We start from the raw sequence: 27174 nt of genomic DNA, 5'->3' as shown, positions 1-27174 counted from the left end.
AGATTCCAAACAAAAGAAAATTTAAATATGTCTAGTGGATAAGGCAAGGCGAAACAAAAAGAAGGCAGCTGGAGAAAATTTGAGGGAACAGTATTATTTTAAGGGAAGTGACTTAGAAATAACTATGCTGAAGACTCCAAGACCTGGAAGGCCCAAGACCTCAAAATGCCCGAATGTTAAGTATCTGCCTTTGTGTTCTGTCTATGAAGTACTGTGTTGGGGTACTGCCCCCATCACTTTGTGTCAAAAAGACCTTATTTTTATGTAAGCAGCCATTCATTCTTTACTGTCTCTTTTCAGCAACCAACACAAAAGTTGATTCCAAGGGTTGTGAAAATTGCTAAATTAATGCTGATTAATCTCATATTTGGTTGACAGTTTTAAGAAAAGAAACACTGGTCCAAATGAGTGAAAGTGGAGAGGTGAGGGTGATTACTTCAGTAGGATTTTAACCCATGCTCCTTGAAAAACCTCTAAGACTTCCAGCTGTGTGACAAAGGCCACTTTTTATCACCACTGACAGAACTTGAAAGGTTTTTTAGTTGACATAGCAAGAATTATTCTCTGCATACTGTGGGACTGCTACTACTTTTGGGATCTTTGAGTAGGATGGTTCAAAGTAGAGTCACACTGACTGTACCAAGTTGTGGTTACATGTCTGCCTTTTCTGGTCATTTTTACTGAGAAGGAACAAAACCAGTGCGATGATACATAAGATGTGAGAAGAGGTTGCCTCCAGTAGTTTGTAAAGGGATGTTTTTTGGAAAGTGTGATTTAGCGCTGGTTAGGCTTTTTGCTCAGTTTGATTAATTTTGTTTAGGTTTTTCTTCTGGTTACTCCTGTTCTTTGACACATCTGCACACAGTTTTGCACCTGAAGCACATCATGGCCTTAGAGGGGGCAAGTACTTAATTTCATTGTAGGGGAATTGATCTGCCAGAAAATTCTGTTACTCTCCTGACTCTATTGTGGAGGGCACCCTCACCTCCTCTCGAAAAAGGTTCATGGCCAATGTTTGTTGTTGGCTGCTTCTCTCACTGGTTGAGTTAATAAAGTGAGTGTGAGCCTCAGAGCATACACTGCAGTGAGGTAGGGAGGGCAGTAGGAAACCAACACATCCAGGTTACACAGACACTGTGGCCAGGATTCTTTCTTGAGATCCTGATGGGAGAAGAAAAACTATTATTCTTAAATTTTTTAAAGGAAAACTGAAAAATGGTATCTGGTTGAAGAGTACTTGTGAAAAGTACCTGCAAGGCATGTCCAGGCCTCATGTAAATTGGGACCCTTCTGGTAAACTCCTACATTTAAAACAGGCATTTCAGAGATTAGACCTTCTAGAAGGAAAGGTTAAGAGGGTACCATGTTCGGGGGAATTTCAAACTGAGAAGTTGGTGTTAGTGTGTACTCAGAGTTACATGGGCTGATTGGCACAGCAAATATTCCTTTTTTCACCTCCAAATCATTTGCCAGCTTCATTCTCTAGGTTTTCATGTGGCAGCTGGGGTGATGGTCTTCTCTAAAATACACATGGTTTTGAGAGTTCAAGCAAACCTACAACTCCACAGGCATGTTTTACTGCTATTCTTAATATTGATCTGAAAGGATTTCAGTAAGGTAAATGGGGATTCCTGTCAAAATTGTTTTTTTATTCTTTCCCTGTCTATGTCATTACTGGATCCACTTGCTTTCCCATGAAGTTCCCTGGTCCCTTGGCTTCCCTTCTTCCAGAGCATCCTTATGGGCAGATGTAGGTCTGTAATTTTTTAGCAGTGAGAAAGACAGCATGCACCTGTGTTGAAAGCCTCTATTTACCCACATCTTATTGTGGTAGCTGAAAATTGTCACCAAAGCTGGTCTGCTGGCCAGGTGTGCTGGGAGGTAACCAATGCTTTATTACTTTGCTTTAGACAAAGGGCAGCAAAAAAGACTTGTCTTGGTAAGATCTCAATGGGAAGCTGCTTTGTGCCAGCAGAAGTTGTTTGTGACTCTTATGGCTCCTACACCACGGGCTGCAACTACTCTCTCTCTTGCAGATGCTGTGTTTGTCATATGTCTCTTTAGAGCCACTCATATTTGTAAGCCAAGCAGTTCCTGGGCTCTTAGGTGACCCTGAGCTGTTGGATTATTAAAGCTCATAAATCCTATTGAAAGTGTTTGGAGTTTCCTCAGCCTGATTTCTTCCCTACAGTACTCTAATATGTGGAGGTAGTGCACATTCTCTACAATGAATCACAGATCTCAAGATAACCAGCTCATTGCATTCCCTTCCTGGGACTCTCCCTCCTCCTCTTTTTCTCACCATTTTCTCTCTGGCCCATTCTAACAGAACCACAGTTCACGACACTCTAGCTGACTCTCTCTTCTTACTACTCTTTCTCTTACTCACCACTGCATGTTTTGCAGCTTTGTCCTATCGTGCATGCCACACACACACATTATAAAAAGTACTACAATGCTAAGTTTCTATATCAGAGATGTGTTTCTGTCCAGTGCAACTGAGAGCTACTGATGAGCCCTTTCTGTGGTCACTTTAGAACATCCTTTTTTGAGCTGCCAGCCACTCATCAGCCCATGAAACAGGCCACTGGCCCTCCTACACTGTGATCTGAAAGTTCGCTAGTCCTCTTGCCTGTAAACATAAATTGAAGAAAAGGCTACAGCAGGACAGACAATGTGCACAAGTGCTAGCTGTCAAAGACAGAGTTCAAATTCCTGCTCATCTTCTGAAAGTCACAGCTGAGCAGTGCTGCAGAAGCTACAGTTTCCAGTCTTAGGGGGGATTAGGCAACTTTTTTTTTGGTGTGGGGTGAGGAACTCCACACTGTAATCTCCTTTTCAAGATACACAGATATGGCACATCAAACACGACGGGATTTCCAAAAAAGAAACTAGGAGGGGATTTGAAATGTCAAATACAAAGAAATGATTCTTTGCTTTCAGTAGGGAAAAAAAAAAAGCTGCCTCAACCCCTCTAGCAACAGATTATATTTTTAAAGGGTTGTTCATTGATCTTTCTCCAAATAAAGAATCTGAGATTTAGGTACCTGATCTTAATCCTAATGAAATCCATTGCAAAATTCTTACTGAGTTCATTGGAAAGAGCATAAAGCTTCATTTTTTTTTCCAAGTCTGAGTATATGCTTTACACAAATTGCTTGGGTAATTTTCCCTTACTTGAGATGTCGTAGCTGAAAAAATATTTTAGCTCTTCCTGAGAAGTATTTAAAACTGGAGCAATTTGGCTATGTTTACATATTGTAAAGTGCCATTTTAAACAGACATGCTATATTTTTAAGTCCATCTGCAAATTATGCATGATTAATTTGTTTGTAACATGTAGGACATAAAAGTGGAAAGGAGTTTAAAAATAAATGAAACCCCCTAAAACTGATCTCTTTCAGATGAGATTATGATAAACTACATCAACAGTTAGCTTATCATACTGTTGTGCCTCAAACTGAATCATTCCATAACTCCAAAACACCACAGGCTTTATATGTTAGAGGGTTTGTTTTTTTTTTCCACTAAGAAATGAATAGAAGCAGCAGAGATGTGCAACCAGTTGTGCAAGATTTTATTAAGGTATTTAGTAACACCACGTGCCTTCTCTCCCAGGAATCTGTGATTGCAGAACTGCAAGAAGCTCTGTTTATTTTTCTGACATCTCATACTTCCAGTCTGATACTGGGTTTTCAGAGCCCAGTAAGGTCTTTTTGATTTCTAAGTGAAATTGAAATATCATTGCTAGAAAGTATGCTTGCATGGAACAAGTAATATAATCTGTTGTCATGCTTTGGAAACACTTTGAGCTGAGGCATTTGTGTGTGCACATTCATATGTGCTTCACTTCTATATGTTGCTTCTGTTGCACAAGGGCACTTGGTAATACCAGAATCCTAGAAAGTATGGGCTGCTGGTTAATTGGTTAGATGTTTTGCTCAAGAAAGTACTTGGTGAAATAGGTCTTGTGTCTTTTTTTTTCCCCCATTACCCTCAAAATTTGGTCCCGTAACAGACAGAAAAAGGTGTCAGAAGTCTGAAGAGTTGATCTAGTTCTGTTTCTGCTTAAAAACACAGCTTCTGCTGTGTTCATGAAAGTGCTGACTTTCATGAAGATTAAATGGACAATTATCCCTGTCCATGTTTACAGATCAGGACAGGCAGCAGCAAGTCATTGCCATCATTTGCCACCTCTTCAATATTATGATTGTGCAATGATTGTGATTTTTCTTTCTACAAGTCCTGAAGAAAGGGATGTAGGCTGTGTATTCTGTCAGATTATTATCTGACTGAGAAGGTCTGAGGTGACTTCTTAACAAAGGAAGTCAATTTCCCTTATTTTCACATGCTGTGTTTAATGCTACTCAACATTCTGAGTTGAAAAACTACATTACGTGATACTGGAGTGATACTGGGGTTTTTTCCTGATTATTTCCACTGGTGTTGCTGTAACTGGCATCTTTTTGCATTTGGTAACTTGCTGCAGGCACATCCAGCCTTGTAGGAGAGGGTGGAATGAACTGCCAGACTACAGCTTGGATTAATTTTTATCTTCTTACAGATCTGATGTATAAGTTTTGCCTCTTCCCACTCTGAAGACACTCCAGTATCTCAACGGTGGGAGACAAGCTGTGGATACGTGGCTGTTTTACATGTGCATGGTGTCCAGTGACTGGAGCAAGGTTCCCAAGCGTTCACTACTCTCGTACCCTTCCCTTCTGCAGGTGAGTTGCAAGGCATTTAGTGAAGGCATGAGTGAGTACTGCTTTTGTGTCCTGGCACATTTTCTCCCTTCTCTGGGTACCCTGCTTGGGAGTAATGGAATGATGGGCAGCAGCCAGGTGAGGCCCTCTCCATTTCACTGTAGGTTCAGAATAGTTTTGATAACCACCTTGGAGAATTAACTTTGGTCCATTGTTGAGACAGCTGCAACATCAAATGGCAAAAAGCAAAGAGCTGGTCCTTGCCCTGTCACCAGGTGCAGCACACGAGTGCCATTTATAGCCTCTCTGCTGGTCTTTTTGCTTTCAACTGGAACCTGTAGCACAGTGTTAAAGCGAATATGTTAAAGAATGAAAATAAAAGTAGATGGAGCCACACGCAACCATCCTAGGAGGAAACCACATCAGGAGGTGCATTAGCAGAACAGGTTTTGGTGTGCCTGGCTGAATGCCTCTGATCACTTGAAGTGTGCACCAAGAGCCATCTAATGCACACCCTGTTGTGGCTCATCACTCACCGTATTCTTCCAGTCTGATTCCATTCAGCAGTCCCCAGTAAAAACAAGTGTCTGCTTCTAAGGGGAAAGAGGGGTTCCAGGGGTGCAAGGATAATACCTACTAAAGCAAACATTTTCCTGCAACACTTGGCCGGCCTTCTGTATATTTGTCCATATTTACTGGTACGCAAGTTCTGCTACATTCATTAACCATGGCAAACTGTCTTCTCTAACTAGGGCTTTCTGAAAGCCCATCATGAAAGGAATGCATTTTTAACTGTGTATCTTAAATAAGAATTGTCTGTCTGTGGGAGCTGGGTTATTTGTATCACCGTAGAAAGAAATGATCTCTGTATTTTGTAGGACCTTGCTGCTTTGTACTTATTGACTGTTTATTTTTCATCCATAGGATTACTAATTGCAGCTAGTATCAGACGCTTCTGTCTCCTTTCAGGTTATTGTAGTAGAGGGCATTGTACCAGATGCATGGTTATTCACAGACATGCATTTCCAGCAGCTGAATTGCTGGATCTGCTCTAAATGATCTATGGCAATTACATTTGGCGTTGTACAGCTATAATTTTACTGCATATTAATAGCCACCTAGCAAAGAGGTAAATGCCCTTTTCTCGGCTGGGTGCAGGATGAATGCCTGGATGTATTCAATTGGGTAAAACGAGGGCTGGGTTTAAAATGCACAGCAGCGGTTTCATGTATCAGAAACGCGTGTGCTGGTGAATTGCCTGTTTCTCTCTGCCTTGATGGTGTGCAGCAAGGCTCCGAGGGAAACATCATCAAGCCAGATCCTAGATAGAGCCATGCTGGGCAGGGGAGGGGGAAGGGGATCATGTGCCCCATTTTTAGTGGCTCATCTGCTACCACCCAAAATCTGCTGCAGTATTTTTTTTTTTTAACTTTTTTTTTTTTTTTTTTTTACTCCTTTCAGCATCTCGGCTGATCAGCCTGAAGGCTGTCAGGTTTCACCAGCAAAAATAATAATTAAAACCACCCTCCCCTAGACCTTTCACTTAAAGATGTCCTCTGGAGTCAAGGCCCATTTCCTTCCCTCTTTATTTTTCTTGGGGGTCGTGTGTCGGGGGCGACAAGCAGTGGGTGGGAGCAAATAACAAGGAATCGGAGGGGATTAACGAGCTCTCTCCTTATTAGCCCCGCTCGGGTGCTTTGTCTCTCTGCTCCTGGCTGAGGATGGGCTGACGGGGAGGGCTGGAGGGAGGGGGGGAAACAATGTGACCGGAGGGGTCGGCGTGCGAGAAGCCACAGGCGCACGGGCGGGCGGGCGGACTGACGGACAGACAGATAGACAGAGCCACCCCACACACAGACAGACACCGGCCCGGGCGGGCATCTCCGGGCCGTGCGCGGGGCCGGGTGGGGTGAGGTCGGGCAGCGCAATGGCGCCGGGGCCAGCGGGTCCTGTGCGGCGGCCGGGGTAGCGGCAGCCGGGGCAGCGGCGCTGAGCGCAGCGAGCGCGGAGCCGGCGAGCGGCGGAGCCGGAGCGCGGCGCTGCCTGCGGTCCGGGGCGCACCACGCTGCGTGGGCGGGGAGAGAGAGAAAGGCAGAGGGAGAGACTCGCAGACAGACAGTACAGCCCGGGAGCGCGGCAGATAAAGGACGGAGGACGGGGAGAGAGGAGCGAGCCGGAAGGGGATCCAGGCGGGCGCCGGGAGCGGACGGGCAGAGGCGGGCGGAGCGGCGGACCGGGCCAGGACAGGAGGCGGCCGGCGGGTCGGGCGGTGCCGCCGCGGCCACCGCGCCCGGCCAGCAGCGCGGCGCGGCGGCGGATCTCCTCCCGCGGCGGAGGCGGAGGAAGAGACCATGTCTTTCAGGAAGACAGTCACTGTACTGTAACAGCAGCGTATCCGCAGCAAAATAAACAAACCGGCCAACCAAAAATACCAAACAAACAAAAATAGCCCGAGCCGCCAAGACGCTGGGGGCAGATCCCGTTTGCAGGCAAGGTAAAAAAAAAAAAAAAAAAAAAAAAAAGAAAAAAGGAACGAAAAAAACCAAAAACAAAACCCAAGGAAGCCAAAGCAGAATCTGTCGACATTTGTGTGGCGTGATGTTCTTTGTTGTCGCGATTTTTTTCGTGTCTATTTTTTTTCTTCCAGCATGTGTTTTCTGTCATTTCGTTGGAGTCATTCGCCCCATCCCCCCTCCACCCCCCCTCCCCCCCGTCACCCCTCCCCGTGATCTTTTAATTTTTGAGGTCAGGGCGGCTGGAGCATGTGGAGTGGAGAGAGAGGGAAACAGGAGCTGTATATGGAACCGGGGCTTGCCTTTATTGCGTGCGATGGGCAATTATTAATAGCGGCTGCAGGATTCCGGCTCTAAGATGTGGTATTTAATAGAGGGGGAGGGAAAAGAAAAGGAAAAAAGGGTGTCGCTCGTAGTGCGGCGGGGCAGGATGCTGGAGCCGGCGCCTCGCACGGGACTGCGGAGCGGCAGCGTGGCGGTGGTGACAGCCAGGTAGGGCGGGAAGGGCTCGGCGCGGTCGCGGGGCCGCCTGCCCCGCGGAGGGCGGCGGCTTCCCAAAGTTTCGGCCGCCCGGCGGTGATCGCCAGAGGCGCTGCCGGCGGGAGCGCCGGCGGGTCGGGGTCGGGCGCGGAGGTGAGGTGGCCGGGAGCCGGGCTGGGGCAGGGGGGACGAGCGCCAGGAAGGGGGGTCTGCGGGGGGAGATCGCCCTCCTCCTAGCCGTCATTTTAGCTAAAATGGATCAAACTCTTGAGAAAATCTCAACTTTTACTCGCTGATTTGTGAACAGCATCGCGGGATCCGCTTTCAAAGCAGCGTTTGCTGGAGGGCAAGCCTGTGCTGCTTGGACTGGCATTGTTCTTAAGGGTGGCGATGTGAGGGCAGCAGATTTACTTGATGCTTCCTTGGCATCTCTTTTTGCATGCAGTGGAGGAGGATCACAGTCCAGGTGTTACACCCGTATTGTTAGGTGTCCCGTTTTCGCAAAAAGCAGTTCATGTTACTCCGCTTGGTGTATTCTGCCTACTTGTCTGTGCGTCTCAAACGATATCGCTTGTAAATCTAACCCCGACGTGCTCATCTAGCGCAGCCATTACGCAGCCTTGTTTAATTGCTGCTATTTATTTTGCCTTCATTCACCGCGTCAGCCAGCGGGGGGAACGCGCTCAGATTCCGGGTGCATTTTTACGTGCTAGGTGTGTCTCTGCGCTTCCAGGTGTGTGCGGTTTTGCTTAAAACTCATCCCGCCGCCGTGTGACATCGCTGTAAATGTGCCGGGAGGGGAAACAAAAGCATTAGAGAGCCACACAAGTGTCTGTGCATCACCTGTTTGACTTCTCTGCCATTGCAATGCTGAGCCAGATGCATGCCCGGTGCGCGTTCTCCTGAATGGCATATGCACATTTTAGGCAAGTACAAAGCAATTGAAGCTGAGGGTGATGGGGAGGGGGTAAAAAAGCCAACCAAACCAAAACCGTACTGTAAACTGATCTGCAGCTTTTTCAATCGCATAATTTAACTGCGCGCTGATTTTGTTTTAGCAGTCTTCGTCACGGATCGAGGCAAGTTTGTGTGCACAATTGGGCTTGCAAATTGCTAATCTCGCACTCACTTTGCCTCTCAGTTCCCAGCTGGGCATGGTTACCTTGAGAGCTGTGGTATCAGCACTGTCAGAGCATGCTCCGGTGGGGAGATCGGGTGTGTTCTATTTTTAATACTATTTAATGAAGATGCTTCTCACTCTGCAATATACGAAGCATAATGGAAGAGCAGAGCGATGATTGGTTATGGATACTGGAAAAGGAAAAATGCGAAGGTAAAAACGGAAATCCTTCAAATATTTCTATTACATTAATGAAAGAAAATGCAGCTGTGCAGAAAGGGGATTGATTAGCTCATTTTAAGCTGAAGAATTTTGTGGTGTCTAGGATGCTTTTTTTTTTTAAGTTCTTTTAAAAAGTTGCATGGAGCAAACTAGATAGATTATTTTATGCTATTGGTAAATCTTATTCTATGTGGGCATACTTAAGTTGAAGAATATGCCATTTTATTTATTTTTTTTAATAGTGAAGTATCTTACAGTGGAGTAGCGCTAAGGAATATCTTAAATATTTATTTTTTTTCTTGTGATAACCACTTTGAATGATTAGCTCTATTTACATGCTTATTGGTAGCCTCCTGAAGCGGGAGTTTTGAGTTTTTATTCCTTGCAGTTATAAGTTAATTCAGTTGATATTAAAAATCATTGTTGCATGCAATGCTCACAGAATGCAAGCGGCTGTAAATCTCTTGTGAAGTGTAAAGGAAAATACCTATAGATAACTACAGTATATACCACTTGGTGAGATCCATGGAGATACTTTCGAAAACGGCCCTGTTTGGTGTAGTTGTAGTCAGAAATGAAATTAGCTATTGGAAAGAATCCACACACTTAGAATCACGTAGAGAAACTCACCTCAATTAAAGATGTCTTCTGTAAAACAACTGTATTTTCTCTCTGTTCTCTGCAGTTTTACAGGATGGTGGTCTAAGAAACAGCTGAGTACCCCTCCTGCAAAATCCTTTTCCAAGCAATTATTTCTTTCTGCTATGTGCTAGTCATTTTGACTGCCCCTGGGCTAAGTGTGCAAGTGAGGATTGCTTTGACGAGTGCTGCACCACATTGTACCCATGAAGGAAAAATTACATAATGGTGATAGAGGAAATGCAAAGAGATTTTTAACACAGGTGTAATTATAGTTCTCAGAGAGGGAGAAAACAGTGCAAAAGTAACTTTGAAACTTCACTCTCTTGGAAAACTGTGGGCCAAATCATATTTTCCTGATGGTGCTGCTTTTCCTGTGGGCTTTACTGGGGTTATTTGCATGATTACAGTAACTAGACTTGGCCTGAGAAATCACTGTTACTAAACAGAATTTCCGGGAGTACATAAAAGAAACCTAAGAAATTTTGAAATCTGCTACGCTCTTGACTTCCTCACAGGTTATGATTTTGAATAATTAACTTTAGACTTGGAATGAATAGGGGGGAGGAAAAGTTCACTTATTCTGGATGGCTTACCTAGAGTCTGTCTTGTGTGCTGTAGACATTGGTCTCGCTGCAGTCAGTGGGAGCTTTAAAATTGGCTCCATGGTTTAATCAGTGCTAAAGACAGACACTGGGACAAATTTTCAGCAGCTGTAAATTGATGTAGTTTCTTTGGTCTTAAGAACAGTGTAGACTTGCACCAGCTGATGATAACGTCTCTCTGCTTACAGTATACATGATCTGTACTTTGCATTGCACTGTGTTACCAATTTTGTTGGCATTAATTTCAGAGTAGGAAAATTATTTTGGCAGACTGGCAAATCCTTTGTTTATAGGGACTACTCACGAATGAGCGGCTTGATCCTGTGAGTGCTCCCAGCTTAATTTCCTTGATAAGTTTCAAAGCTACATGTGTGTAAGCTACATGATTATTTAAAGGAAATGCTATTCATGTTAAGTAATCTCTTTTCAAAAATATCATTGCAGATTGCCCAGTTGAGAAGTAATGTAACTACCATGCAATAAACTTGCAAAATCTATTTGTCCCCTGCTTATTCATTTATTAGATTTGAAGTTCTGTATTAATGTTCTTAGCAGGTAGTAAGTCAAGCAAATGGGTCCCTTTTTCTTCTAGAAGATTGAAACATTCATCAAACAAGTAATACATGGCAAAGACTCTGTACATTCCAATGGAGAGCACTTGGTACTGAAGATTTAAAATACTGTGTATGAATATCTGTGTGGTAACATGCATTTCTAGGATACATTCTATTTTGATGACAAACTGCAGTCCAGGTAAGTTAGATTCTTCCCTAATTAAAGTTGGATAAATTGAATTGCAGATAAATTATGCAAACCATGTGAGGTCATGCATCTAGTTTTTGACAGTCATCAAGTGAGACCTATTCTGGTCTCCAGGCTTGTAACTGGGTCACCTCTGGATTGTAAGTTTCCCTGATTAATTGCTGGTGTTTGTTTTGTTTTCTAATTTTTCCACTTGATATATGAAATACTGATTTTCAGAAACATGTAGATATAAATAAGTTTACATGTTTGTTTTTAACTATCTAAGTATTTTATTTTTACACAGTAATTTAATGGTAAGCCCTTCTAACAAGGAAGTAACTTCAGAACAAGTGCAAATAATGACTCATCTCTGCTTTGTTGTTTTTTTTTTTTTAATAAATTAAACCTGCCTATAAATTCATGTAGACATACTGCTTACTCTTTATGGACATAATATGTTTTTCTTGGGGTCTTTCTTAAGAAGGAGGCTTAAACCCAAATCAGAAGAACAGCCACTATGGCTTGCACGAGTATGCTGGTGTTCTCACACACACAGACACATAGTTTATTGGAGAAGTGAAAAAGACAATATGCCATAAAACTACAATACTTTCAGTTTTAATAAAAACTAATTTTTTATTAAATTACATCTATGACGGATTCTAGCCAATTCCTCATTTGTCACTGAAGGTCCAGTCTTCTTAGTTGTAGGACTTCACAGCTGCTTAGGTGTTTGAAGTGACTCTAGTTTTAGGCTTCATGTTTTCTCATATGTTGGTTTTGCTGTAGGCAGGCTGTGTGATTGGGTAAATTGAATTTCCTTAGCTTATCTTAGTTTATGAGACTACATAAATAATCTGCATTAATGCTTAATGTGTGATATAGACAATCCAAAGTTACGAACTGGATTGATTCCAGGGGAGGAGCGCTGGAGTTCTCTGTCATCTTTCAGGAAAATAACCCAAGCAAACACTTCCATAATGTCCTGCCTGGTAGTAATGTTGCTGGTATTTACTACTTCTTCCTTTTTCACTGTTGTAGTTTCCAGGCTTTCAGGTAATCCAGCATCAGCACACTTCTTTTTGGTTCCTTGGAAAAAGTTGTTGTGGAAACGGTCCCCTTTCATTCAGATGTACAATTTTTTAGTTACATGGTGGGCTCTTGAAACTGTGTTTGATCATTCTAGAGTCCTAAATGGGTAGTGAGCTGTTATCTGAAAATGATACATCACTTTTTTGTCCGTTTTTCCCTCGGCTATTACACGTAAATTCCCTGTTACTGCGAGGAAAAAGCAGACTAAATGCAGAGAGAAATACATAAACAAGAAGTAAACAAAATTGCTTTTTACAAGAGTGAGTTCATGATGACTGTTTACATGAACTAATTGCAGCTGTGGTAAACGTGGTCAGAAGAAATACTAAGTAGGTTGTTCGGTTAGTGCTGAAGGAAGATGCGAAGTGCGAGAGAGCGATAATGTCATATATCATGACTAAGCTGAAATGCAGAAGGCATAGTTAGGCAGTGACAGCTGGGAATTTGAAATTTGTGATTTGGATATCCAATGACTTTATGAAGCAGGGGGTTTAGAGTACTTTCTAGTTACTGGCAGTGTGTGGAGGCAGTAACCATGTAAGGCTGTTTTTAGGGCAGACATTCACATAGCATATGCTGAAGCATGTAAGGTGAGAAGTGCGTTTTTATAAGTGAAAGAAAATTTTCACAGGGAAATTGGGACACTTAGGGATCAGGTCAGGTGTCTGATCTTGATCTTTTAAGGCCACGAGTCACAGATTACAAAGAGTAGTACCATGAGAAAGCGAAGTCCTATAAAAGTGTTTTTGTAATTTAGTGCTTTCTGCCATATTCATAATTTAGTCTTGGACAATGCTATAATTTATTTATGAGCTGTTTATACAGTGCTTGTGTTAAAATTCTAGAAGCTTGGTAACAACTTCCAACTGATAAAACTGCCTTTTTCCAAAATTGGATGCCTTCAAATCAAAGGAAAACTTAACTTAAAATGGTTAGCAGGATGGTGTGACAAAAAAATAGCAATTAAGAAAAACCCCAGCAAATACTCCCACACCCTCTCCCCCACAATTAAATGCTCTGGTTTTTGATTTCTCAAAGTTTTTGTCTTCTGTTTGCAATCTATGCTAAAACATAAGAAGCAAATACAAACAAATCACCTCCTTTCAAGCTTCTGTTTATCCCAATTTTTACAGCCATGCAGCAATAATTTTTACTGGATTCATAAAATCATCAGAGCCAGTTTTATGTTCTAGGATTTGAACTCTGTCATCAAAAGCATGCCTGAACAGCTAATAATTTCGTGAGTAATGAATCCTGTTGCAGTATTTGTATTTTTAGTGCCTCATGAGTTGAAGTCTTCCTGTTCCTTCAATACAGAAAACATTTTGTAAGTTTTCATTATTAAATACCAGTCAGAATGTGCTGCTTTTCTTCACAGGGAGTGCATGCATCTTTGGTTTGGTGGCCTGCAGAGCTTCTTGTGGTGTAATGCTTTTTATATTGTGAAGAGAGTTATCACAATTTGTTCCTGTGTAAAGAGGGATGGCAAGGCTTCTCAGCAGATTGAAGCCAATGAAGCATTTTATAAATACAATTAAATTATTAATTAGCATGAAGTGTTCAACTATATATTTGATTCAATGAGAAGTTTTGCTGGGGAGCAAACTTCAATGGTGTTGTTGCTCTCATCTGCAATGGGTACAGCATGGTATTCTTCTGAAGAATATCCCTACTTTTTGCTTTTCGGGTGTTTCTGCCATTGAACTTTATTTGAAATGCCTGAAAGTAAATCGTAAATTGCTGTGGTACAAACCTATACCTTGAGGTTTTTCCATTTTCAAGTGACTGTTCCGTTTCTAAATACATTGCCTTTGGCGTAACATTTAGAACAGTTTAAAGGAGGCTGCTTAATGCATTGTAAAGTATTTGTCATGGAGTCAGAAATGTTTATGGTGTCATAAAAGCTTTGAGGGAAACGCATCAAATAAATTGGTCCACTCTAAAGGCTCACTACAGATTTTAATGTAAGCCTGGGAAATGTCTGATAGTTTTGTAATTTGTGTACTTTATAAACCATGAAATCTGAAGTGAGAAGGTCTGACTTCCATGCTTTCAGGTTTTGTTCCTTTAGGAAAAATTCAGAGCTTTCTTCTACAAAATCAAAAAAAAAAAAAAAGGGAAATTCTGACCATTGATCTCTAAGGAAAGCCTAATGTGTGACTTAGGGCATCTTAAAGTGCCATATTTCATAATTCATACTACTGTTAGCATCTGGAAATGCTAATGAAAGTATGTTTCATCCAGGTATGATTTTTGGGGAAGCTTTAACTCATCAAAAATGAGCGTAAGTTGAAAAACATAATGTATTTACTAGCTTGGTGTGTCTCAATACGCTTTTCCACTGCTGTGTAGCAGTCTGTTCTGGAACTGAGCAGCAAAATGGAGTGAACTCTAGTGACAAGAGCTATGGCAAGCAGCATGAGGATCCTGTTAGATACGGAAGACAATGAATTATTACTGAGGGATAATGCAACTTTTGTTTAATCTATGTACTGTTGAAAATGACTGCATTTGAAAGAAGTCCTTGAATGACCTGCTTCTTAAAGTAGCCCTCTCAAAATTGGTGGCTGAGATAAGGGAGAGGTGGGGTGAGGGCATAGTGGAGGATTAGTGCTAGTAGTATGCTTGTGATGTGAAGTCAGGTTAAGGGGTGTCAGAAGTAGGAGGACAGCAAAGGGAAATTGGAACTTTCAGGACATATTCCATGAAGTTCAAATAACTGGAATTTTGGATAATGCAGAGAAAATATATAGATGTGTATCCTTTTTTCAGTATCAGTATAATTTATTTTCTGATTTAAAAAAAATAAAACTCTTTATGCTTGTGTTGTGATGCCTGTCTTTGTATAGACGATAAGGACAAAACGACTACTTCTCTGCAGTCACACCTAATCTCACTAAATCTGAGGTTACAGGGGTTGTAAATGATCTACATCTTCTGATTTTTGCTGTTTCAGAATTGCTTCTCTCTGCCACCTGTCTGGCAGGAGAGAAAGGAAGATAACAAAATTGTTGCCAAGGTCTGAGGGCAGCTTTGTGGCAGTGTGGGCTAAAATGGGACTTCTTAGATTGGCTTAATGTCAGTGAAAGAAACCTGTGGGTGATCCCCATGCAAGATCCTGGGTTCTGTGATGTGTAGCCAGTTCTTCTCTGAAAAGAAATTGGTTTCTATCCTTGGTACCTCTTCTCCTGGCATGGAAGTACCTCATAAGTTAGTCAGGTATTTGCTGAAATAGTGTAATGTGCCCTGTGACTACATAAATCCACACCTTTCCATAAAGGGTTTTCTGTTAACGGGGAAGGATTGGTAGGAAAGAGCAAATTGAGATGCAGATCTTGATGCAGCATTTCAGCTGCCTGTGGTTGTGCTGCCGGTAGCCCTGTAGGCATGGTCGGTGGTTCCACAGACACCCTGTCCACTCGCTCTTGTGTCGTTCTGGTTTCCGCAATGCGGGAGGAAGATGCGGCAGGCACCTACCTCTCTCAAAGCCCACGTATTTCTTTGATGTGTTTGTTATTCCTCAGGGTTTGGTTTTTTTTTTCAGGAAGTAGACCAGAGAACATAATTCGTACTCATGAAGGCTAATTACAATTTTTCCTCTACAAATCTTTTCTTGGAGAGCTGTGTGTTCAAAGAACTGCTGCTAACTATTTTATGTGCTACAGTTGTGCTCAATGTCCAGGCACCGAGTACCGAAATGTAGATTCTTTTGGCACCTGTTCCTGTTTGTGTTTGTTTGATAACATACACTTGTGTCACGTCTTTATTAATGTTGTCAGGCACGTCAAAGCCATCTGTAATAAAACTGCATCAGGAGAAGAGCATGTCAGAAAATGTGACAGTACAATATCGACGCTTCTGAACAAAACTTTTTTATTGATTAAACAGCACAGTTTCAATATGTGGAAAAATGAAATCAGTTCTGATTATTTCAGGACTTTGAGAGCAATTCCAGTGAGCCCTGAGTCTTTGGCTTGCCTATAAAATGACAGCAGACTGAGCAATTTAGTGGTATATTATGAGAAAATTCTATGGCATGGGAATGTGTTTGCTAGGTTTGCGTTGACTGAGATCATAACAAAAGAGGAGCATAAGTGACCCTTTTATTTCTGGTGCGCAGTTGAATATTCTCCTGGAATCTGTCATTTATTACCCATACTCAGTAGTTGGAATGAGGCTGGCATATGATGTAACATACCAGTGGTCCTTGGAACATCAGCTGCCTGTACGAGAAATTTCAATGTCTATTCACTGCCAGACATATGATTTTAATAAAAGGAATTCAGGGGCTCTGTTCCTGACCTAAGATGGTTTATTTTGGGACCAGTAACTTGACATAATGATGTATTATAAAATCCAAAAAATGGAGGTAATTTCAAGTAGCTCTGCCACCTCAGCAGAGAAAATAAATAATACGGAGGGTAGCTCATGTTATATTCTTTGGTCAAAGCTGAGTGTGTGACGTAAAGCATACTGAAGTTGAGACTTACTGTGTCCCTAGGTGTAACATAGACAAGGGATTTTCTAAAAAATCAGTCCATAGCCCTGATTTGAGGCTTGCTGGAAGTGCAGGAAGATGAATATTGGAGGAATTCACCACAGTCCAAATACAAACTCTTTTCTTGTTCTGCTTCTTGACACATGAATTTCAAGCAGTCACTGGCATGGATGTCTCTGCCTCTTTTTTGGCTGTTTCGACACTTTTATCAGTTGTCTCTATTCTGCTCCATAAACTCTCTGGCCATTGTTCATACTGAGCTTTTTTTCTAAGTTGTGCCCCTTATGCAAACTTTACTTTGTTAAACTGACCCTTCTGGCTTTTTCTTGGGTTTTCATCTTTTCCAGCTTTTTTTTTTGCTTGCCTTCCTCTGTGTCAGGTATTTGCCCCTGTTTGTAAGAGTTGAAACCTTTGATTTAATAGTCATATAGTACTGCAATTTTTAAAACAGCCTTTCTTAGTAGATATTTTGGCATTTAGTTTATAATAAACATGTTATATAAAACATACTATCATTATTCAGAATATACCAGTTCCCAAATCTCTTGGATTTTGTTCTGGTATCTCTTAAGGAGAGAGTGCCACCAGGTCTGATTGCATTTGTGAAGCAAAAAGTTTTATGGTAAAAGCCAGAAGACCCTGTGCTTTTGAACTTCATGTATGGAGCTCCTGTTGATATATCTGTGTCCCTTTGGGGCCTCCATCCAAATTCAGTAAGCTCCATAGAATTGTGTGTGTGTTTCATGCTCCTGAAAAATGTTGTGTCCTGTACTCTCTATCTATTTATTTAGATTATTTGGTTTTCTCGGATTAGCAGCATTTTCAATAAATTTTTATCTGTTGCCTAGAAAATAAAGTGTAATGGGAATGACCCAGAGTAAATACCTTTAACGGTGTTTTTGTTGTCAAAGACTTGTGTTGGCTCTCTGACTTTTCAGATGGACTTCTGTCTATGTTGTGAGTACCATAGCACCTAAAAAAGTATCTTGAATGCAGTTTACTGTGTTACTGGGTTGTACAATGAAAGAAGGAGACAATTACCAGAGTTCTTACATATGGAGAATTATTTTGTATTTCATGTCTGTACAATTGTTGAATGAGCTTGGAAGCTGCACCAAAAGCTGAGAGCTATATATTTTTCTTGTACCTCTGATTATCATGATGTCACGGCCACGGATCCTGGTCAAAACTGGAGGAAAATGATTGATTGTAGAGATTGTTACCAACTGAGGCAACTAGCTGTCCACATTTGAGGACATATACTAAATACATAATCCATATATATTTTTGTGAAATGCATATATGCAAAAATATGCTCCTTCTAAAGACAGAAGTAAAGGAACTGTTGGCTGAAATTTCTCACTCTTGTATTTGAAGGAACATGGTTTGCTGCCATCATCTGAAAGCTGAAATTTATTTTCTCCTGTATTTTGTTTGGTTTTTTTTCTTGCTGCTGAGATATAGCAGGAGAATTGCCTGTATTCAGCTGCCAGTTACGGATTTAATTCAGTTATTTGTTTGTCAGTAATCTGATTGGCATTAGTGCCTAGTTCACTAATTGTTCACTGTATTCTGTCAGTTTATTATGCAAGTAACATTCTGAAATGAAACCTAATAAAGAAATGATGGCAGCAGTCTGAAGAGATGATATATAGTAGTTATGAACTGATTTTTGTTTCTTTTAGTGGGTTAATTTCCAGACTGGTGGACAGTCAACTCAGTTATCTCTCAAATAGCATGAATTGAAGGAATCTCTTACCTTTCAAACACAAAAGTCTGTTGTGTGGAGTCATTCCATTTTTTAGAGGGAGGTCATGTTAATAAGCTGTTTATTCCACAAATAATGGTGCCTATGCTTTTCTCAGTGTCCTTGGTGGTAATTTAATTCTTGAATTCAGTTGTTTGCCAAGGAAATGATTTGTGACTTATAAAAGCATGAGTGCAAATGTCTGTGGTACCACAGACTTGGAATGCAGTGAGAGGGACTTTTTTTCACATAGCCTAGATTTAAGTTGACTGACTTTTTTTTTTGTTGACTTGATTCTCTAATCTTAATCCTTGTAAATAAATGCATGAAAATATTAGCCCACATAACCCTATTGCTGGAACTCAATCAAATATCTAGCAGGATCCTGTTTCTGTAGCAGGAAGCTGGTATGGCAGAAGATTCTTCCAAAATGTCCACATATTTTGTGGACTCAAAAGTTCAAGATGTAGCATTTGTATTACTGAGCAACCTAAGTTGGAATTTCCCCCAAATGACTGCATTATCAGTCTGCTGCTCAACTGCCTTTCCAGTGCAGTGCAAAGGAAACAACAGGATTGCATTTGGAAGACAGAGAGGCAAAACACTTGTTTTCATTTTTCTGCTAAATTCAGACATTGAAACGGGCGAACTCCTGATATATGGTATGGGAAGTTGCTATAAAAGTAATGTTAATTTTGTTTAAAGTTTATGTTCTTTAGCCCAGTAGAATGACTGTACATGCAACATGCAGTCTTGACCACCCCCACTCTTGTGCTCAGTAGTGTCAGTAAAGCAGAACTTTGTTGTTTAAAACTTACTTTTTTTGCTGGCATTTCTGTAAAAGCAAGAAATGGGCAAAACCAACAAGTAAATTCTCAAGCCTAAGATGAGGAAGATGACACTGGGCTGCTGCTGATGCCTGGCTGTGAAGTGTGTGCATGTGGAAATGGGCTGGGAGTGGTCATGGGCCACTGGAGACCTGTTCCTGTCAGCCCTGCATGGGCTATAGATGATGGGTGTGATGGTCATAAAATGCCTGTTTATTTCAAGAAGCAGAAGGAGACCCTTTTATAAACTGGCTCACTAGTCTGCCAAGAGAGGATGTGTTCACTGAGTTCCAAGTGGAAAAACAGGGCTGCTGCCTTTTGAAGTATTTTGTGGTAGTGTCAGTGAAATACTATGACATGTTTGGTGGGGTTTTGTTGGGTTTTATTTCAGGAAGGGACAGATTTTCAGTACTTCAAAATGCCTTTCTGAGGTTATTTGGATAATTTAAGGTTATTCTTTTTCAGTGAAGGCTTTTAATAATCTTTATGTCTTTAAAAGAGGTCTTTCTGATAGTGGACATTGCTCCAAATTCAAGTGCTACAGATAGTGTAAGTTGACGAGTTCTATGGCGTACTTATGTCCTCACAAAAACCAGCAGCTTTCCCCAAAAATACATTTTCCAATAGTAAAAGCAGATAAATGGGGGTTGTGAGTGAGAAGCATGAAGCTTTTCCAAGAAGAGAGTGGTCTGCCATGAGACAGTAAGTTGGAGAAAGATGTGAGAACAATGAACATTCCTATTGTTCAAGGGTTTGGGGTTTTTTTTTTTTTTTTGGTTTTTTGATTGGTTGGGTTTTTTTGTTTTGTTTTCTTCCGAACTTAGTCCAGCAATCCAGCATTGAATTTCCCTTCCTCACGTTCAGCTTTAGAAAGCATGAATGTCCCTCTGGAAGGAGAATAGGCAGCCGGCCATTTCTCATCACTGTGAAACTTAGATGTATTTGGGAACTGAATAGAGGAAGAAAACAGTACAAAAGGAACTGCTTTTAAACAAAAGGTACACTTTTGTCATCATTTGCACAGCGCAATGAAAACTAAGCTGTCCAATCTTTAACTGTGGTGACCCAAAATATGTCTGTATAATGTGCTGGCAGCTGATATATGGTAGGCAGTGAAGATAAAACCCATGCTATAAATGAATAGTCCCAGCAAGGCTTTAGAAAACACTTGAAGTGAATTCTAAGTTGGGTAATGAAAGCAGACTTGGAGGGAAATTGAACTGCTTATTGCTGTGTGCAGCTTGCATTGATACCCCCATTGATAATGTCCTGCGGTGGGGGTGTGGCTGAGGTCCTTGAGCCTCGACATACCTCAGAGAAATGCTCCTCCTTGAAAGTGAGACATAAAGAGATGGTTTCAGGCATGTAGCCGCTGCTAATCAGGCTGGTAAAAGAAATGTGAAAAATAGCAGTCCTCTTTCAATACTGCATTTGTTGTAAATAACTAAAATGCCATCAGTTTACTATTTAGATGCTGATGTGGTTACCTGGTTTTCCCCATCTTTATGGCCTGTTTTATAATGCAGGCTTGAATGCTGCTTAGTTCATTTCTCCTAAGGAGGTAGTGAATCTGAGCCATTATAAACGGCTTATAAGTGCTGTCTCAGTCTAGTTAGATTTATAACAAAATGGATCTTATAGACAGAGTTTTGCATAAATAAAAAATTTGGTCTTTCATTGCTCTTTCACTTTCCTACCTATTATTTTGTAGTTTCTGAAACAATTTCATCTAGAGGCTTCAGTTAATTCTAATAGGCTTCAGGAGGTTAATATGAAAGAAGCATAGAAAGTTTTTCCTGGTTGTTATTACTCTTGTTAAAAAGGCTGGTGCTCAAGGTTTCTTATTACGTGCCCTGCATCTTTATGTATACAGGCAAAATAAATTTTTAAAATATCCTTCAGTTTTGTTGGAGGCTCATTTTCCTGCACAAGCATTCACTGCCTCCCACAGAAGTCTCTGTTACAAAGGGGGCACTGGAGAATGCAAGGTTCTGGAGAATGATGGCCATGTACCTGGGAAAGGGGGTGGTGGTTACCCATCTAGCTCTTATTTTAAGCAACTTCATTGCTTATTTAGCCTCTGTAATCCTCAGTGTCCTCACCTGGAAGGAAATACTCACTTTTTGTACTTACTTTCCCTTAGATCTTTTTTCCCCCATTAATAAGAAATGATGGCATTTTAGAGCCTTTTATAATAAAGAGGAGCAGTAGGAATATTCACTTTGCCTCTGTTTGGCTTATATTGGCATATGGAGTCAAGTCATGATGCCTTCACAAGTTAGCTCAGTCACAGTTATTTGTGTGCAGCCCTGCAATCTGCAGCAAATTTGAAGACCCTCACTTTCCTTCGGCTGCAGTTACTCCCTGCTGTCACTGTTGAGTATTACAGACTTTACTTACTGGCTCTTTTCCAGACAAATAATGTGATAGAATGTTTCTGTTTCAGCAGGCGATAATGTTGAAGAATTTAAACAGGTACAAATAAAGATAATTTGAAAAATAAAGTCTCAACCATGTGAAAATTTAAGAGACAGAGCTTGAAACAATTAAGAGATTTCTTTCGGCTGGTTGATTTCATATTTCAAGTCAAGAAACATGTGTTTATATTTAGCATACATTTAGGGTTAGCTCTAGCCAGGATTTAAAATAAAAAAACTCAGGAAAAACAATACCCACCATTGTTTGAACCTGATGATAAATATGAGGAATTAGAACCCATCCAAAACCACTGGATTTAAGTATTGCAGGCATCTGTCACCTATGTTGGCAGCTTTTTATTTTGCAGGTAAAAGTTCAATAGGCAAAACATTTTGAGGGGGAAGTTTTTGAAAATGTTATGAAGTAGGCACAACCTGTTTTGTTCTAGGCATGTGAATCCCCCTCTAGTACCTTTTTTTTTAAATTTTGTGTAAAATGTATAATATGTCATCCCCTTTTATTAAGCAGTAATAATTTATAATCCTCTATGCTAAGTTCCCTTCAATCTTTATAAACCACTAGCTCTTCTGATACAGCTGTGATTCTAAAATAATCAGTATTGAAATTGGAGTCTTTATTTATCTGTTTTATTTTTGGGTTGTAAATACTTTTCGCAACAGCTTTTTCAGAATATCTTGAAAATGTATATTGTAATGATTATGTGGGCATGTATAAGAATTTAATTGCCTTCTGCATCTGTGTATGGACTTAGTAACTTTTTTTTGAGACTATTACTTTGCATTAGAAGCTATTTTTTTCACTTGACCGGGTTTTTCAGGAGGCTGGAATACTGAAGTGACTTAAAACCAGGTGTTGTCTGGTTTGCTGGGCTCTGTATGTGTGAGAGGTCCTGGGTTTTGCTTTTAAACCTTCCACTGGCTTCCACTCTGGCATCACAGTTTCACTCTTGGGTGTTGCCTGGACATCACTGAAGTTTGTGACTGAAACAACCAGTTTTTCATGTACATGTATATGTGGCTTTTGCTTAAATCAGTTGCTTTTAGACAGAAATTTAATTTTGCTTTCTCCTTACTAAAGTTTTTCTGTAACTGCTATAACTGGTTTTTCTATAACTGCTACTTGCTGTGAGTTTCAGGCTTTTTTACAATCTTTCTCAACATTGCTCTAGGTTCATTTTGAGGAGTACCTGTACAACAGGTGCTCTCCTTTGTGCCAGAGTTTGCATCCCATTTGCCTGCCTATCCAAGGAGGATGGATGGCTGGGACAAGTGTGGTAATTTTTTTTTCCAAATTTGTGCTCAGCATAAAAGAAGGGTTTAATTTAAAACAGCAGTTGTCCTTTTTCTTTTCCAGTTCCCCATGAGCATTGTGCTTCTCTGATCTCCAAATTTTCTTTTACTACTGGAAACTTTACCGTTTCTTCTAGCTGCAGCTAGCTCCATCCAGTCTCTCTCTTTATTTTTTTTTTTTCAGTAATGCCCTGTTTATTTGTTCCTGAGTCCCTCTGAATTTTCTGATACTTTTGATATCATGAGATTACCCATTTCTCATACCTTTGAGAACCAGGGATCATCCCTATACCTGTTCTGTCTTCCCTGTCTGCACAAGAGCAGCTTTCTGGTTATACAGATTTCTTTGTTCATGTCTTTAGTAGTTCCTTACATTGTTGAAAATGTGTAATGCATTTTGAATTTTGAAAAAAGCCAGATTGACTGGAAGCATGAATTTCAAAAATTTTTTTTTAATAAAATAAGCTTATGGCAGCAGTAAAACATTAATGTATTTAGCATTACTTTGCTCTTTGAGAGGGAAGAATTCCTGACAAAACCTTTTACATCAGCCAGAAGAGCTGAAAGACAATTTCTTCCTACTATGGTAAAGTACAGATTGAGCTACGGACTGTTGTGTTGGATTTCTGATTGTCAGAGAAGAACATATATCCATTGTCTGAGCAATTGAAAGTAAACGTCCATTCAGTAAATTTATACATAGAGTGTGTCAGAAGCATAACCACTCTTCCATGTGTGTCACTAGCAGTCAGCACAAGTGTTTCTTTGGGACTTCACACTGCAAAAAAAAAAAAAAAATCCAGTCTGATCTGTTAAAACAGCTGTGAATGTTTAAGTGTTGAATTACACGTGTTTGTCAGTGCTTAGAGGATGTCACTACCCATTTGCCCCAGTAGGATGATACTCAGCTGACCTTAGCTTCCACAAAACCATGTGAAAATAGATGCAACTGCAGTCTAAGAAAAAATAAAAGTTGTTTTACCTTGTTTTACTCTTTCTCAGGTTTCTTGTATAGATACACAAGTAAGCTTAGCTGTACTTTCCTGCAATTAAATTTTTGCATTCTCTGTGGTCACAAGTAGTAAAATAAAGTGAAGAGAGAAGGAAACCATAAAAATGATTAGGTTAAATTTAACCAAGTAAACTAATAGCATTTCTGTTTCTTAAAAAATGTGTATGCACCAGTTGCACACATGTAATATTGGTGTTTACTGAAAAAAATACAACCCTCCAAAAAATGAGTGTTGAAGTATCATTTTTCATTTAAAAAGAAGGGCCCCATCAGATTCTTTTGTGAACATTCAGTGATTTCACAAAGCTGGTACAGTTAAAAGTGTCCACATTTTGGGAGAGAAAGAGATCTGTAAGTTTTATGGTACATCTTTGTGATTGGGCTTTCCCCAGAGACAGTGTATAGATGAAAAACTAATTAATTCCCTTCAGTTCCTATAGAATCTTCTAAAGGACCAAGAAAACAGAAATGTGGTTGTAAGGTTTTTTTGCCATTCCCAGTTCACATCTGGAACCTATAATCTATATTATAGGAGCAAACCCAGAAACAATGAAAGAAAGCTCCAACCTGAGATACTCTCCTGGGAGGTAATTTTGAGTTTGGAACATGCTCAGAGAAGTGCTTGGCAGAAGAACTAAAGACCATTGAAAGAAGTTTTATGTTGTGTCTCTTGAAACAGAAATAAATTTAATGTACTTAAATTATCCTTTCAGACCTCAAGGTCTGTATTACTATGTAATTTTTTTTTCCTCCCTGTTGTGAATTGCCAGAGATTCCAACTAAGTATATGAAATTTGTTCTTGTACTGGTTCACATGCTTGGACTGATGCAACTATTTACCATATGAAGTCAACAAGCCTTTTTCATAAGGGATTATAAAAGCTGAAGTAGTAGATGTAAAGGAAAATTATGCAGACATTTTTACTTTGAGAGAATTCAAAAAAAGTTGTTAAAATGCTTTGTCTTACTTTGGTTAGTTTTATCAGGTCACTCATGCAAAATCTTCAGTGTTTGTATTGAAATGAGAAGAGCTTTGATTTCAATAGAAGGCAGAGCATTTTCAGAATAGAAGGAGGTAAGCTGATCTAGAGGCCCCTAAAACAATGTGTGTAATTCATGGGTGGAATTACAACCCGCAGCCACACAGCACTGTGGAGTGGGAGGGGTAGCATCAGTAGCTTTGCCAATCACAGCTTCAGCTGGAATACTGTTAATTCTGCTGTGGCAAGGAGTCAGTGCAGTCTGATATTTGAATCAATTGTTGCAAGATACTAAAAGTTCGCATACCAAGGAAATTGCTTCCACTGAAATTGAAGCAGGTTTCTCCTATTGCATTTGAACCCTTGGCAATGCCTAAAAAAGTGACTATCCAGAAGTTAAACACTTGGGATATATTTTTTACAGCTCAGAGGATAATAGCGAGGCTTGTTGATAATGAACGGAAGGGAAAGAATATCCTCTAGAGGAGGTCTTCTAGCAGCTTGTTTTTTACCAGTGGCATGCAGGTTATTTTGCAGGGCTCCATGAACGATGCTTGGACAGCCAAGTGCATTGTCATTTTCCAGGGATTAGCCTAATAGTTGTTATGATGCTAGTGGTGGTACTCGCCAAAAGCAGGGGAACTGACTCTCTTAATTATCCCTGCTCTTTGACTTCATGCTTCAAAAGTTTTTTTTTATGCTGAAAAGCCTTTTTGAGGAGGAGAACAAGTGTTACAAATTGTTTTAAAATACTGATTCTAGCCTCCCTTATGAAATATCCGTAAGAATTATATTTTGGAGTTTTGCTTAGAGTGTGCACCAAGATCCAGCTCTTCCCTTTTTAGTCCCACATACTGAAAAAAGGGTCCTTCACATTGAGCAGGCATAGGTGGGAGACAAATTGAGAAAGAGGCAGAGATCCACAGTCATGCAGCCCAACAGAGCATGGGAGACATGCCTTTGAATCATCAGGGTTTTATTGTTTCAATAAAATAAGTCACATTCTTCCTAACAGTGAGTGAGGAAGCATTCCCACATACAGTTATTAGGATATTGATACCTTTGTTATGATATTGATAAACCTAAGCATAGTTATTGATTTTTCAGAAAGTTACAGGATTAAGAATACCTTTCAAATGCCTGTTTTACTTTGTGTTTTCTGTCCTGGTTTGTGTTTTTAATACTGCCCAGTATTCTTGCCTGTACTCTTAGTTCTCCATATCATGGGTGTTTTTAGGCAGCCATGCAAATAGCAAACTAATGTGTCCTTTTTATGCATTTTCAATGCACTGGAATGTCAACATCCTTCATTTCTTAGGCTGTCCTAAGTATGAAAATACCTATATGCCAGAGCCTTCAAATCAGTAATATTCTTGTCATGCTCTGATTGTGGCTAGAACAGGAGAGGTGAAAGATTTTTGGGTAGACAAGATAGCCAAGAATCAAGCCAGTCCTAATAAGGTATGAAAATTTTCATTGTGACCTTCTGTTCTCAACAACTTGAAGGAGTGTCGAGCAGATTTGCACACAACAGACAGAATATTTACATGTGTTGGACTTCTCTTTCACTGTTGTTTTAAAAGCCATTGTTTAAAAGATCCATCATTGACTTTCTTCTGCTCTAGCTGTTCTTTTTTTGGTTTTTTAGAATTGGTGACAAGCCTCTTGCAGTGAATGAAGCTTGATTCTGTGAATATTTTTGGTTAGGTAGAAATGTTTTGGGACATGTTGCTTTTCTAGAAGTAGTTTCATTAGTCAAAGAAGTATGTTTCAGGGAGATGGTGGTTTTGGTAGAGTAGGATGACTGCAGCAGGTTTCATTCAGCTGGCACTCAAGTCCTGCCCCATTGTTCCATTCTGAGTTGTCAAGCCACTAGTATAAATGCTGGAGGCTGCTTGTTTATCTCAGTATTTTTCAATTCTGTCAGTGCCTTGGTATTTTGATTTTGTGAGGTCCTAATGTTTCCCAGAATGAAGATTTCCAAGAAACAAGACCCTTTGTTGAACCTAGCCGTTGAAATTAGGGCAGTTCCATCAGATAATACCATTTATAAGACCATTAATATTTCAAATTCTGACCTTTGGTTGAATTAAAAAAAAAAAACAAAAACCAACATTAAGCATAAGGTAATATGTGAGCAATTACAGTTGGCAGCCTTTGCACCTGTCTTTGGCTACAAGTAAAGAGTCTCAGATTTTTTATTCCTCTATACCCTGTCAGATTAGAAGCAGGCTAAAATTTGTCTGACTTTAAGGTGGTAG

General features: G+C 40.3%; 1 protein-coding gene across 30 annotated transcripts in view; it reads left to right on the top strand.

Annotated features, from left to right (window-relative positions):
* ARPP21 (cAMP regulated phosphoprotein 21) overlaps positions 1-27174 on the top strand; it is a 288923-nt gene that overhangs the window by 143946 nt on the left and 117803 nt on the right. For 7 of the 30 annotated variants that reach the window (XM_038127625.1, XM_038127638.1, XM_038127641.1 and 4 more), the window contains exon 1: positions 6821-7200. The gene's annotated coding sequence lies outside the window, so the exon portion shown is untranslated. Of the gene's footprint in view, positions 1-4564; positions 4728-6818; positions 7201-7239; positions 7712-7827; positions 7853-8652; positions 9033-9726; positions 11039-27174 lie in introns of those variants that run through there. The other 23 variants (XM_038127642.1, XM_038127637.1, XM_038127635.1 and 20 more) reach the window with 12 other exon arrangements.

This window comes from Motacilla alba, chromosome 2 (assembly GCF_015832195.1).
Source record: "Motacilla alba alba isolate MOTALB_02 chromosome 2, Motacilla_alba_V1.0_pri, whole genome shotgun sequence".
Lineage (NCBI taxonomy): Eukaryota > Metazoa > Chordata > Aves > Passeriformes > Motacillidae > Motacilla > Motacilla alba.
The sequence above is the reverse complement of the archived record's forward strand: the minus strand, read 5'-3'. Positions and strand labels throughout refer to the sequence as shown.